The following is a 12916-nucleotide window of genomic DNA, read 5'->3' as shown; positions in this document are numbered from 1 at the left end:
CAGTTCTTCAGAATTTTCTCAGATTTCCTGGATTCAGCAAAAATAAAGGCTAGTGAATGAAAAAAAAAGATGAACCATTTCTTGAAAATTGGTGCATCTTCCTTAAATGAAACCAACCAACCTAACAATTTTCACAAACATAGAGTTTCTGTTAATAAAAAGTGGTAATTTCATCAATATTGCCAAAAATGAACCAAAAGGGAAAGAGGGAAAGGGAAGGGAAGGGAAGGGAAGGGAAGGGAAGGGAAGGGAAGGGAAGGGAAGGGAAGGGAAGGGAAGGGAAGGGAAGGGAAGGGAAGGGAAGGGGGAAACAACAACTAAAACATGTTATCAACATTATTCTCATCTTAAATCCCAAACATAGCACTACTAGGTATGTATCAGCTACTAGGAAGAAAAGTAAGTCTGTCCCAGCTGAAACTAGAGAAAAAAAAAATAGAAAAGCCTACAATAAAGTATAAAATCCACTCTCTTACAAAACTACTAATAAAATTCCTTGGTCTGCATTCAGACGTTCACATTAATTTTTGTGAGGTGGAAGTACTGTTTTTTTATACTATACAGTTTAAAAATAGATTAGAATTCCCTGTTTTATGCCTTGCTTAAAAAGTCTTAGATTAACCTGTCTTCCTACCCCTACATGCCCTTTCTCCTTTTCAGCTCTTTTCTCCTTTTCACAGAGCTAGCTATGTGCTCTGGCACAGTTTACAGCAGAATGTCACTTGCTGCTTTCTAGAGTGTAAATGAATGCATCATAAAAAGTAAGCATAATTTATTGCAGATCATATTGAGTTTGTTTAAGGTGAAATTCATTCTGTGTAAAGGGCAATACTGCCAAAGTCAAGCAGTCAAACAACTTGACGGCTTTCCCTCCCTTCTTCCCTGGAGAAAAATGAGACTGGTTTAAATCGGGGCACCAAAAATGAGACTTTTAATTTCTAAGCTTTCAGGAAGCAACCATCTTAATAATGCTGATTATTTCAGGTTCATCTCCAACTCTGCATTTCTGTAAACACAGAAAGATGTTCTAACTCTTCAGAAGGGGAAAGTGCTGTCCCAACTGCCCTTTCTTATCCCTATCCCTAACTTTCTACATCCCTTTATGTGTTTCATATTTCTAATTGTTCTGACAGTTTAATTTCTGCTTCCCTCAGTTTTCTGTACATTCAATATATTTTCTCATTTTTCACATACCACTCTATCTTCTTCATCCCTTCACTATCCCTCAGCCATATTTTATTTGTGTACTATCTGTACCCTTCTATTTCCTTAAAATCTGTCTACGACAGAATATGAGAGAATAACAGTATCTCCTGCCTGCCTCATTGGGAAACAAACCCCAAACAAACAAACAAAACAAACACCTGGAAGGAGGTAGTCTTATCTTTCAAATTAAAATCAGGCCATATTGTCAGAGATCAGCTATAATTCTAAGTCATGCAACTTGTCAATGCTAATTTCAAGAAAAGCAAAACTTAGGAGCTTAATGAAAAATGAGACTTCAGTGAAAAATAAGCTCATGAGCCTAGCAGTTCTGTAAAAGCTCCCCCCAAATTAAAATCAGCATGTCTGGTAACTCTCAAATTATGATATTTGTTTTGTTGCTGGTTGGTTGATTTACTGGTTTTCTGTTTGCTTGGTTTTGTTTGCTTATTCGTTTGTTTACTTTTTTATTTCATAAAGCTTTTCTTTATATCCATGCAAACTGAAACCTACTGTAATCACAGGTGGGATATCCAAAGTTAGTGTTATTCCAGAATCTCAGGCCTCTAATGAAATCCCTGCAAACTATCTAAAAATCACAGTCAAATCACTCAGTGGACACATACTATGCTTTTAATTTAAACTCTTTCACTGGCACAGGAATGAAATGCAGTCTTTGAAACCATTCACAGTCAATTAATAATTATTATTTAACAGTTGAATAATGCTTTATGATTTCAAAGTGCAGTACCTATACTAGTTGTTTGTGTCCCATTTCCTAAAATATAGTATCATGTAATAGGAGAATCAGACAGGTCAAGACTCAAATGCACCAGCAGTAAGAAGTTTTCACTTTATCCTACAAAACATAGGGAAGAAAGTAATGTCATCCATGGATTCTGTAAACAAAACATTTTTGTGGTATCTCATATGACCAGACATTAAATTTGTGTTTGAACAAGTTGAGCTATAATTACCAGAGGAATTGCAGTGGCATCATCACCTAAAGCTTGATTCGATACTACAAGAGCATAAAATTGCAGTGTTTCAGAAAGGATACACTAATAGTACAAAATTTAAAATAGAAATATAGATCCCTGTATTAAAAAAGAAAAAACAAAAACAAACAAAAAAAAAACAACAAACCAACCAACAACAAAACAACAAATCACAGGAAAAAAAGAATTAGTTATATTGTTTGTCCTAGACTAACCGTCAAAGTAGTTCCAAAGTGATCTGCTTTCACCTTCTTTCAAACCTAAGCATTCAAACCCGTCATATTTTCTTACATATGTAGTCAACAATGATGCTACAATACTGAATAGAGAAAAAAACGGAAGTCCAGATTTAAGAAACATCTATTGCTCTCTTTGTTTGAGTCACCTTTCAAATGACTGAAAATTCTCTCAGATTTCATATTCTGGACATTACTCCTTTGTGTCAATCACTGATGAGCCCCCCGTTTCCTCAATCTTTTCCTGGTTTTATATATATACTTAAACAGAACATATATGCAATTATAACAGAAGACATATGTAATTATATCCTCTGTTAGGATCCTAAATTTAGCTTTATGAGGTCTTTTATGCATCTGGTAAATTGACAAATTTAGACTACAGATGATTAAAAGTTGAGAGAAAACCTGGATTGCGCTTATCTAATATTATGAACTAAAGAATCTTCAGGAAAGAATGCCACATTCTACATGTCAGAAAGGCTGAAGAGAAGCACCATGTACATTCTTAGTTTGACAGCTGGGACTACTTATAACTTGTTTATTCCAAAACTGGATTTTTAAACTCATTCAAAAGTAAACTCAAGGTACAGATCCCTCAGAATAGTTCATACAAGATAGATATCTACTACCTCTAAAATCTAAAAGCCATTTTCTGTTTGTGTGGACACCAAGAACAGAAATGTACATGAATAATTCAGACCTATAGTCTAAAACCAGATATGGTATAAATTCATGTTTTTGATTTAAAATCAAAGCATATATTAGAATCTTTCAGTGTATTTTCTCATATTTGTTTGGCAACGTTTGTATCTATTGAATAAAAGAGATTGAATTATACTTTCCATAGTTAATATAAGCAAATTAAATCTGTTAAGGGGGAAAGTCTGAAAATCCCTTAAGTATAACCTCAAAATGCTTTTGCTTTTTCACCTTTAATGCTTTTTCTTGCATTACATCGGAACACAAGAAGTCATTCTTTGTGCTGCATCCTGTATGTAGACCTGTAACACTAATTTAAAAAATGTACAGAGAGCAATAAGCATCTTCCATTTTCCTGGTAACAATTAAACAATTTGTTCTACTAATCACAGGATATATTTTGAGCACAGATGGTATAGACAAAAGTGTCAGCAAAAGTTTCTTTTTGTGTGTATTCATATGAGGAAATGCAGAGTAATGTATTGTCAAACAAGATTTTGTCCGTACTTTAGAGTGATGGATAGAAAGCTTTTAATGAAAGATCAGTTATGACTGAGCAAGATGGAGGCTTCAGTTCTCATAAACACTTCTACTTGGATGAGAAAATTTGTATTTACTGTTTATGATAAAGCAGCTGACAGCCTTACAAACATAAAGTGTTTTATAAGTGAAATGTATAAAACGTGGTAACTTTAAGTTACATCTGTACATGAGATGAGACAAGGTCACTATTGTAACTATGGTCCTTATATAAAAATGTGCATCTCTCCCAGGGAAGCTGATTATTTCTGAATAGAGCTGAACTTTCCTTTAAGCAACTGTAATCTATTATTTTTATCATTTCTTTCCTTGCACTTACTGTCTGTATGTGTTTGTTAGGATTTTTTCTTTGGTATTTTTAAATTCTCCAGACTTGAATGCTTAGAAAACATAAAAGAACAAAATCACCCATGGCTACTGACATAAAGGTCTTAATTCTCACTTAGACTTTTATGTAAATGAGTAAGTGAGAGAGTAAAGTCTTCTGAAGTCAATTTTCAGATTTGTGACAAGATCATAAATATTGCAGTAACTTAGCTCATTATTTTCTTTTGAAAGGGGCTTTTTTCTCATGACTTTTGTTTTAACCTTAACCTCTGACAATTAAAAAGTATTAAGTGATAGACTTCTAGTCAACTTTGACTGGGCCAGGCTGAGTGATTAGCCACAGTTGTAAATAAGAGGATGCTATTCACAGCAAAAGCAATGTTGTTTTAAAAAAATTGTTCAGCAGATCAAAACGAGGCTACTGAAAAAGCAATACCACAAATTTCCAAAGCCAATAGGAAAGTGGAAAGTTTATAGCTTTGCATACGGGAAAGGAAGCATGACAGGTTTTTTCCATAAGATTCTTCTCTTTTGTAGACAGTTTAAGTATCTAAAAACTAAGAGAAATGAAGGTAATGAGGAAATGTTTGATCTGCTGGCTGTCCAGAAACACACATAGAGCTTGAGAAAGGTAGAGGATGTGCTAATCCTCATTCTGCCAGTACTCAGAGTACAGTACAGAGAGCTAGGTTTTGGGGTCAAATTATGATATTTGGTGAAAATTAGAGAAGGATCAGGGAACAGAGGAACAAAAAAGGACCAGATCTTGGTTTATTTCAGAGGAAGGTCTAGATAAATTTATAGGAAACAAAGTTGTTAATTCTACACACATCAATTTACTGATATGAAATTTTCAAAGTCTTCTGGAATATATTTTCCAGAAATAGCAGGTCAGGAGACTTAAGAAAAGAGAGTGACTATGTCAAGCTCCACATTGTGGGTAATTCTGTCATGTTGCAGTGATTCAAAAACCCCACACATTCCTAATGCGATACTGCTGTCAGGAGCTAAGAATCAAGGATTACATGTGGGAAGCCAGATCCTCATCTTAGTTGCAGTAAAGTGTAAATTCTGTAGATTTATTCCAGATTTATAATGTCTTAATCAACATAAGACTCTGGTCTGGTACAGCCTAGGACTAATCACATGCTGGTTTTGGTGCTCTAATAGATGTGTTAGCACATCTCGGGCACTGTTGGGAGAAAAGGAATTCTCATCTCATTTCCATACCCCAGCTCAGCTGCTGTCATGAAGGTACTTCCCTGAAATGTAGATAATAACCAGTGAGCTCTAGTCAGACACTTAGAATGTTTTATGTTTTCTTGGCAGTCTCTGATTGCAAATACCAAGGACTCCTTGTTGCAGTAAGCTTTAGTTGGGGAGCACACAGCACTTGCATTTCCAACTCTTATGACCTTGGTAGCATTATATCTGTCCTTGGGAAGGGAAAAAAGTACCTATGACAAACAGGCATTTTGGAACACTCAGCAGGTGAAATAAGTTCTTAAACTGGGTGTTGAGACAACTCTTTTCATGGTCTGTGTCTTTCTCACTCCTCTCTTCCTCTCTTCCTTTTTTTTTTTTTCTTAACTGTTTTGTGATTTAGTTTGCAGGCAGCTTTGATGGAAGCCATGCTATGCTTTTACAGACGTTCTGTCTAGTCCAGGTTCAAATGAGCTAGACTATGTTTAACAACAGAACACAGGAATACTGTTGCATCTACCCACCCATCCAAAGAAAAGAAAGTGATCAGTAATGGTTATTTCACAGCAACTTCAGTATGTACGAGGAAAAAGCTGTGGGAGTAATGCAATGTGGGAGGAATACAGTAAACCAGGGAAGGAAAACAATAAAATTGTGTAAGGATTAGCTTGCTTAACAATAACTTCTGCCAGGTGTAGTTACGATGATAGCTGGGATCACGAGAGCACTTTACAGAAGTATATCCCTGCATTAGTTTTCTTTCTTTTGTGTTTAAACATGAACTAGCTGTAGGACAAGGGAATAAAATAAAATAATTTTAGCTTTTATTTTTATTAGCATTTGTTTTATGCATGTCTTTTACTGATGCAAATATGCTTTGCACTGATACAGGTTATCTGATGTAGTGCAATTATTCTTTATGTTTCTTTCCTTCTTTTCCTCTGTGTCTAGTTTCATCTTACACATTTTGCCTTTACCAGAATAATGACAACAGGCTTTAGGTACACTTTTTCCTTTGTACATTTTGATTAATCTCCTTTTTGCATTTTGCCTTACCATAATCTTTCACACACTGGTGACAGTCTGCACTCTTGAGTTTCTTTTTAGTGCATCTTCAAGCTTGAAATTTTGTACAGTAAAATTGCAAGATTTTCCATCTTCCAAATTTTCTCCTCTTATGCAAAGGAATTTGAAGTATTGTATAAATCCAGAAAATGGATTTAGGTGTCAAAGAGTTGTCATCTTCGAATCGCCTACATAATTGCAGAAAGGTTGAAAGACAGTTATTTTAATAGCTCTGGGGTATCTTTCCAACTGAGATTACAAATTCTAAAGTAAAAATTTGTGCTAGTCATGGGGGAGCTGTATTAAATTAAGATACATTTAATGTACATAATAAAAACTGAAAACTCTTCAAGGCAAGGATCCTTTCTCCCTTCCTAGTTTTGAACAGTTTTGATACACGGAAGTCACAAGCAAGTCAAAGCATACATCCATGTGCTTTGCTGTATAGTGGATAAATGCCCATGAGTGTTTTTGTCATCATAAACTAGTTTCACAAAAAGATGATACTGCCTTTCCCAGGAATCATAATGTCTCTGCCTCATTTCTGTCTGCTTCTGTGCCTGTCAAAATCCCAATTGTATTCATCTATTTAATATAGACTACTGTGTATTATAACACCTTTGGGAAGTCTATTTCAGAAGATAAGAATATGACATTTACCTAGCTGCTTTGTTACTGTGACTAAGAGGTTTAGGCAATTTCACCACACTGCAAAAAATTAAGAAAAAAAAAAAAAGCAAAAAAGACCATGCTCCATATAGCAACATTTTACAGGGTGTGCTTAACCAGTACTGCATGTGGTTATATGTCCAGTTGGCAGCTCTTGTTCTCTTACTGTGTCTTTTCTCACAATAAAGTGTTCAGTTATCTGATCTGTTGGAAGTCGTAATATAAGATTATGTAGCTACAATACATATTATAATACAGCTGTTTTAAATATTTACTGATATAAGCATCTTCTTCACTTTGTATGTACCTACACTTATAAACTACAGAATCATACGAATACAGAAGTTATGATTATACGTGTCAAAAAAGTCATTAAGGGAACTCGATAGGTACTGGTATCTGGCAATTTACAATATTAAACTGGTCAAAATATACCTTGTGATGTCTTGGTCTAGGCCAAAAAGTACTTTCCTAAAAAATTCACGAGTATGCTATGAGAGTTCTCCTGGAGAAGGAGCCATTTCCAGAGGATTGTTTTCATATAGCTGCTCCCCTTTGAAGGATGAGAGCTGTAGGCTATATATGCCATTTGACCTCAGTGAATTCAACGTCCTGAGCGCATTTAGTATACCTGTAGCTACACTCATTCCTTCTCTGACCCAAAGCATATTGAAATATTTCCAGGGAAAAGGAAGTGTTCCTAGTACATCCTTTTCCTACATTTTTTTCAAGGCATTCTACAGTATTTACTGATATTCATTGAAATGCTCTACAATGTAGGTATTTATTTTTCTTCCTGAAATTCCAGACTGTGTAAGCCATGTTTTTTCAGTTATGATTGCCTTCTCTGACATAGGACAGAATTTCAAAAATAAGGACAATCATGAACAAATAATTTCTTCCCTGGTCCTGATTGTGCAGCACATCTTAGACCTGCTGTCATCCAGCCATATGATAATATGGGGTGTTACCTTTACCACATACCCACTCTCCCGTTTAAAACAGTTATAGGTATAGTACTTGCCAGTATGTATATCAAGCTTTGGACTTATATAAGACACTAAAAAAAAAGAATTAAATTATTGCCGAAAAATAGTGACAAAAGGTGTGCTATGTAAGTTAATGAAAATATCACAGAACACATGTAGCTGATGCAGGAATTGAAGTTTTTTTGAAAAATGTATTTGTTGTGGTATGCATTTAAAGCAGTAGGTTTAAATTTTTGCTTCTACACTTCTGCTTTATTGTTTATGTAAATCCCATTATCTAGAGAAAATGAAGTATTCTTCCTTCCACTAACACTATTAATGATGTAACTTCACTTCTTTACCTTGAGCTCATTCTTCAGCATACTGAATAAGTCATCAGTACTTTGGCTTGAAGAGAGCATAAACATTGTGTATCATAATGCTTAAGGGCCAAGGAACTGTATCAAACGTTGTCATATCCCTGCTGTGGTGGTTTAACCCCAGCCAGCAACTAAGCCACATACAGCCTCTCACTCACTCCACCCATGGTGGGACGGGGGAGAGAACTGGAAGAATAAAAGTGAGAAAACTCATGGGTTAAGATAAATGCATAGATAAAGCAAAAGCTGCTTTTGCAAGGAAAGCAAAACACGGCATTCATTCGCCACTTCCCATTGGCAGGCAGGTGTTCAGCGATCTCTAGGAAAGCATGTATAATGGTGACTTGGGATAACAAATGTCACCATTCTGAATGTCCCTCTCCTTTCTTCTTCTTCTCCCACCTTTATGTACTGAGCATGATATCGTATGGTATGGAGTATCCTTTGGGTCAGTTGGAGTCAGTTGAGTCAGCTGTCCCAGCTGCGTCTCCTCCCAACTCCTCATGCAGTCTATTCTAGATAGAATGAGGGCACCTACTTTCAGCCATTATTGTCTATATAGATTTTTGTAATTACTGAAATCAAACATTAATTTTGCTTGTCATAGTGACCCGAGACAAAAGAGATAGATAGATAGACAAATACGGTTTGTATAGATTTGATACAATCCTGTACACTATGGCATGGTTAAATAAGGCTTTTTTTTTAATGTGAATGCTTTTTTGCTGTTTTGCTTTGGGACCTTGGTTCTCACACAGATGGCCTCACCCACGGACCACAGAAAATCTTTTTCATACATTCCCTGGTGACTGTTAAACTTGTATATATATATATATTTTTTTTTGCAAATATAACCATAATTTGTTTTTGTTTAAACTCTGAATGTAAACCAAATCCAAAACAAAAAAAAAAAAATCCAAACCCAAACTGACACAAGAATATGAATTAATTTTTTTTAATAATATGGAATTTTTAAGCAATTCTGTAAAAATATATTGTTATTCATAAACTGATGTTATTCTTTATTGTATCCTAATTTCTCTTGCTTTGCTGTGTTTATATTTTCCCACAATAAAGACGCAGCTTTGAACTGGCATGCCTTTTATATTCTCTGCCTTAGCCACTGAACTAAACAATTTCATGTCTGATGGCAGTACAGGTGCTATAAACGCAATGCATTATAGCTGTTCTCTCATTTACTTTAGTGGCATCAGAAGAAACTGTTGGTACAGAGCATAATGCAGTCAGAATTTGGGCTCGAATATTTTTCTGCTTCAGTTCCTCATCTATAGAACATAGAAAAGCAACAAAACACGTCATTACCATGAGACTGTCATGATAGATCTTCTGAGTATAATGTGGCAATAGCCCATCTGCAGTTCAATAGTGTGAAGTTGGCAAGCATGGGGTTTTGAGGTTTTGTTTACAAAACAGCAAATAATACGATTCTGTATGAAAACCATGGTAAACCACCATTCATAATGCAAATTTCTCTCTTCTAAGTTACCTTCCAGTGACAAAGTATAGAGAGTATAGGAATTTATTACATATCTTTGGTGTGAACACATGTCCAGTTTATTAATCTCAGTTCAGTATTAATAAATAAATAATGAATGTGGAGTGCTGGTTCTGAATCCAAGTAGAACACAATTGCAGTTAATCATTCTCCACTTTAAAAACCTCTCGTTTTTCACTCTTTCAGTTTATTGTTGAGGAATCGCTATTCTCTTTTCTCTTTTACTTAATTGTCGTGTTTCTTGTTGAAGTGGTGTTTCTGAAGAATGTTGACTTCTGCCTACTTTCACACTTTATATAAACCAAGACTTTTTTGTGATCCACTCCAAGACTTTCCATGCATCTCTTGTTGCTCTCACACAGAGTGGTCAAGAGGTAAAAAGGTAAGGAAGTGAAGGTCCTCAGCTACTGGGACTACGTGGCCATAATTGACCACAGATAATATTTGACTAGGATATAAAAGAAGCCCTGATGGAGAGCCATTTTGAGTCAGTTCTTCTCAGAGCCTCTGGGACTCTCTTCTTGCGTTAGGACCTGCCCAAGGAAATCAATTGAGGCTGAGAGACCTCCTTTTATCAGGTATGTGAGTTCACATTTCTGATCACTGGCCATAAACTTTAAGAATTAATTCTTGAATCAGTAGTGTAGTGATGAATCCATGTGATGTCCCAGATATGTAGTTGATGTTGGTGGAGCTTTAATTGAGTTTGAACAATAAATTTCATTTGATCGCAATTTATTTGTTCCGTGACACACATTATTACATATTTTTTTAAAGTCTAGATACTGAAATCATTACATAAATTGTCTTCTTAAAAGCTGTGCACTATCTTTACTCAGCTTTTATATGCTTAAGATAGTCAGACCTTTTCCTAAACCAGTAGGATAAATATAGATATTAATATTTCTCTCTGCTGGCATTCATATGGAATGCTCTCCATTTTTTTAATTTAGAATAAAGATTAAATTCTAGTTTTAGCTGGTCAAAAAGAAATCATTGTCCCATTGTACTCAGAACTGATGCAGCCTCACTTTGAGTACTGTATGCAGTTCTGTGACCACAATTGAAGAAGGGTATGAAGGTCCTTGAACGTGTCCAGAGAAGGGCAAGAAAGCTGGTGAAAAGGCTGGAAGGAATGTCCTAAGATGTGTGGTTAAGGACTTTCAGATTGTCTAGTCTGCAGAAAAGGAAGCTGAGGGGTGACCTCATGGCTCCCTACAAGCTTCCTGAGGAGTGAATGTGGGGAGGAAGGTGCTGATCTCTTCTCCCTGGTGTCTAGTGATAGGAATCATGGGAATGGTTCAAAACTGTATCTGAAGAGGTTTAGACTGGACATTATGAAGCATTTCTTTACCAAAGAAAGTGGGCAAAACACTGACATAAACTTCCGATGGAAGTAGTCGATGCTCCAAACCTTTAACTTTTGGGAGGCCTTGAAGTGGTCATGGATGATCATTGTTAAGTCCCTTCCAAGTGATATAGTCTATCCTATTCCAACAGAAAGTTGTTTTTTTTTCCTCTTGCTTTTACCAATATATATCTGCATTGAGGTGAAAACACTGCTTTCCCCATGTAAAAAAAAAAAAAAAAAATTACATCCTTTTGGAGGAGAAACATCAGTTTGTTTGACACTACAAAATATGAGATGGTCCCTTAGACAAGTAGGAAATCAATGGAATGAGTCTTTTTTGGCTCCTATTATTTTTTTACACAAAATTGTGACTGTCATTAATGATTAATTTTTTCCCCTCCAAATAGTATTTGACAGAATGTATTTAAGATCTGTTTCTCTTTTCAGATGTTTTATATATTTTCTTCAAAATATAGATAATTTCTGTTTTTCATCCTTGCAAGATTCATTGTGACAAAGAGATCGCTCTATTTTAAATTACACCACCATGTAATTCCAGTACTACTCCATTGCATCTCAAAGTCTCGAATGTAGGTACCATAACTCACTGTGCACAGTATGCTGAGTAAAACTCCTCAAAGGGAGAACAAGGGTATTTACACATCAAAAAGATTTAATTTGCTCTACTTCTACATGAGATGTTTATGTGTGCCTGAAGCTGCTAGAATGATGATAAAATGTCTTGCAAAAGCCACTTAAGAAGTTCTAAAGCTCAAAGTGGAAAAAAAATAGTGTAGTTCTAGGTACCTCCCACCAGGAGTGACTGTGTTATTTAAGCAACAAGATATGACAGACTATGCGGCAGTGCTGATTAATGGACACCTTGAGGTGTAGTGAGGCATGAAGTGAAGCTGATGCAAACAAGAAATACATTAATCACAGTAAATTCAGAATCCTGAAGCATCATATTGTCACTCTGTAATGAATAGGTTTTACATGTAAAAATATATATTGTTTATACGTATTTTTTAGCACTGTCATATGAGTTTTTTTTAAGGCCTTTTTTTTTCCCCTTTAAAATGTGAATTTTGAAAGCTGGTTAATAAATTATACAATAGCCACTTTAAATTGTTTGAGCCTTAAGTCTTCAAAGGCCTTTGAATGTCTATTTTCTTCTCTATATACTGCAGTTCTACAATATGGATTGTATTTACATACAATTTAAAAAAAAAGGCCAAACCAAAACACTCTTCTTATGGGATCTTGCTTTAAGAAAAGGGTAAAGTTGGCTATATAACATTGGCTAGTAAAGAAGCAGGAGGAACTTCCCTTTCACTTTCTTCGTCTTGACTCCTCTTTTCTTGGCTCTACCTTTGTCTCTTAGTGGCAAGTTGTATGTCAGTTTTGATTGTCAAGCCTCCAGTTAATACAAATTATTACATATTTCTTGCCAGTAGGAGGGGAACACAAATGATATCTTAATCAGGCAATTTTAAAATCTTCAGCTTTGAGTCTGGGGAGATAATTACACTTTAAGATATACTTGATTTTTTTTAACACATATATTAAGTTCTCTAAGTAAGAGACTCCTATGCATATTCTCATAATCAACTCATGCAAATATGTATGCATATAGGTAGGGATGACATTGTATACGCCTAAAATGTAACCCCAGTTACAGACCACAGAAAAGATAATGGGTCTTAGAATGAAATCTGTCTGGTTCTTGAGTGATTCAGGAAATACTGAAAAATCAGC

Source organism: Pezoporus occidentalis, unplaced genomic scaffold (assembly GCF_034315485.1).
Source record: "Pezoporus occidentalis ecotype Australia unplaced genomic scaffold, CSIRO_AGI_Poc_V1 ctg185, whole genome shotgun sequence".
Taxonomy (NCBI): Eukaryota; Metazoa; Chordata; class Aves; order Psittaciformes; family Psittacidae; genus Pezoporus; species Pezoporus occidentalis.
The sequence above is the reverse complement of the archived record's forward strand: the minus strand, read 5'-3'. Positions refer to the sequence as shown.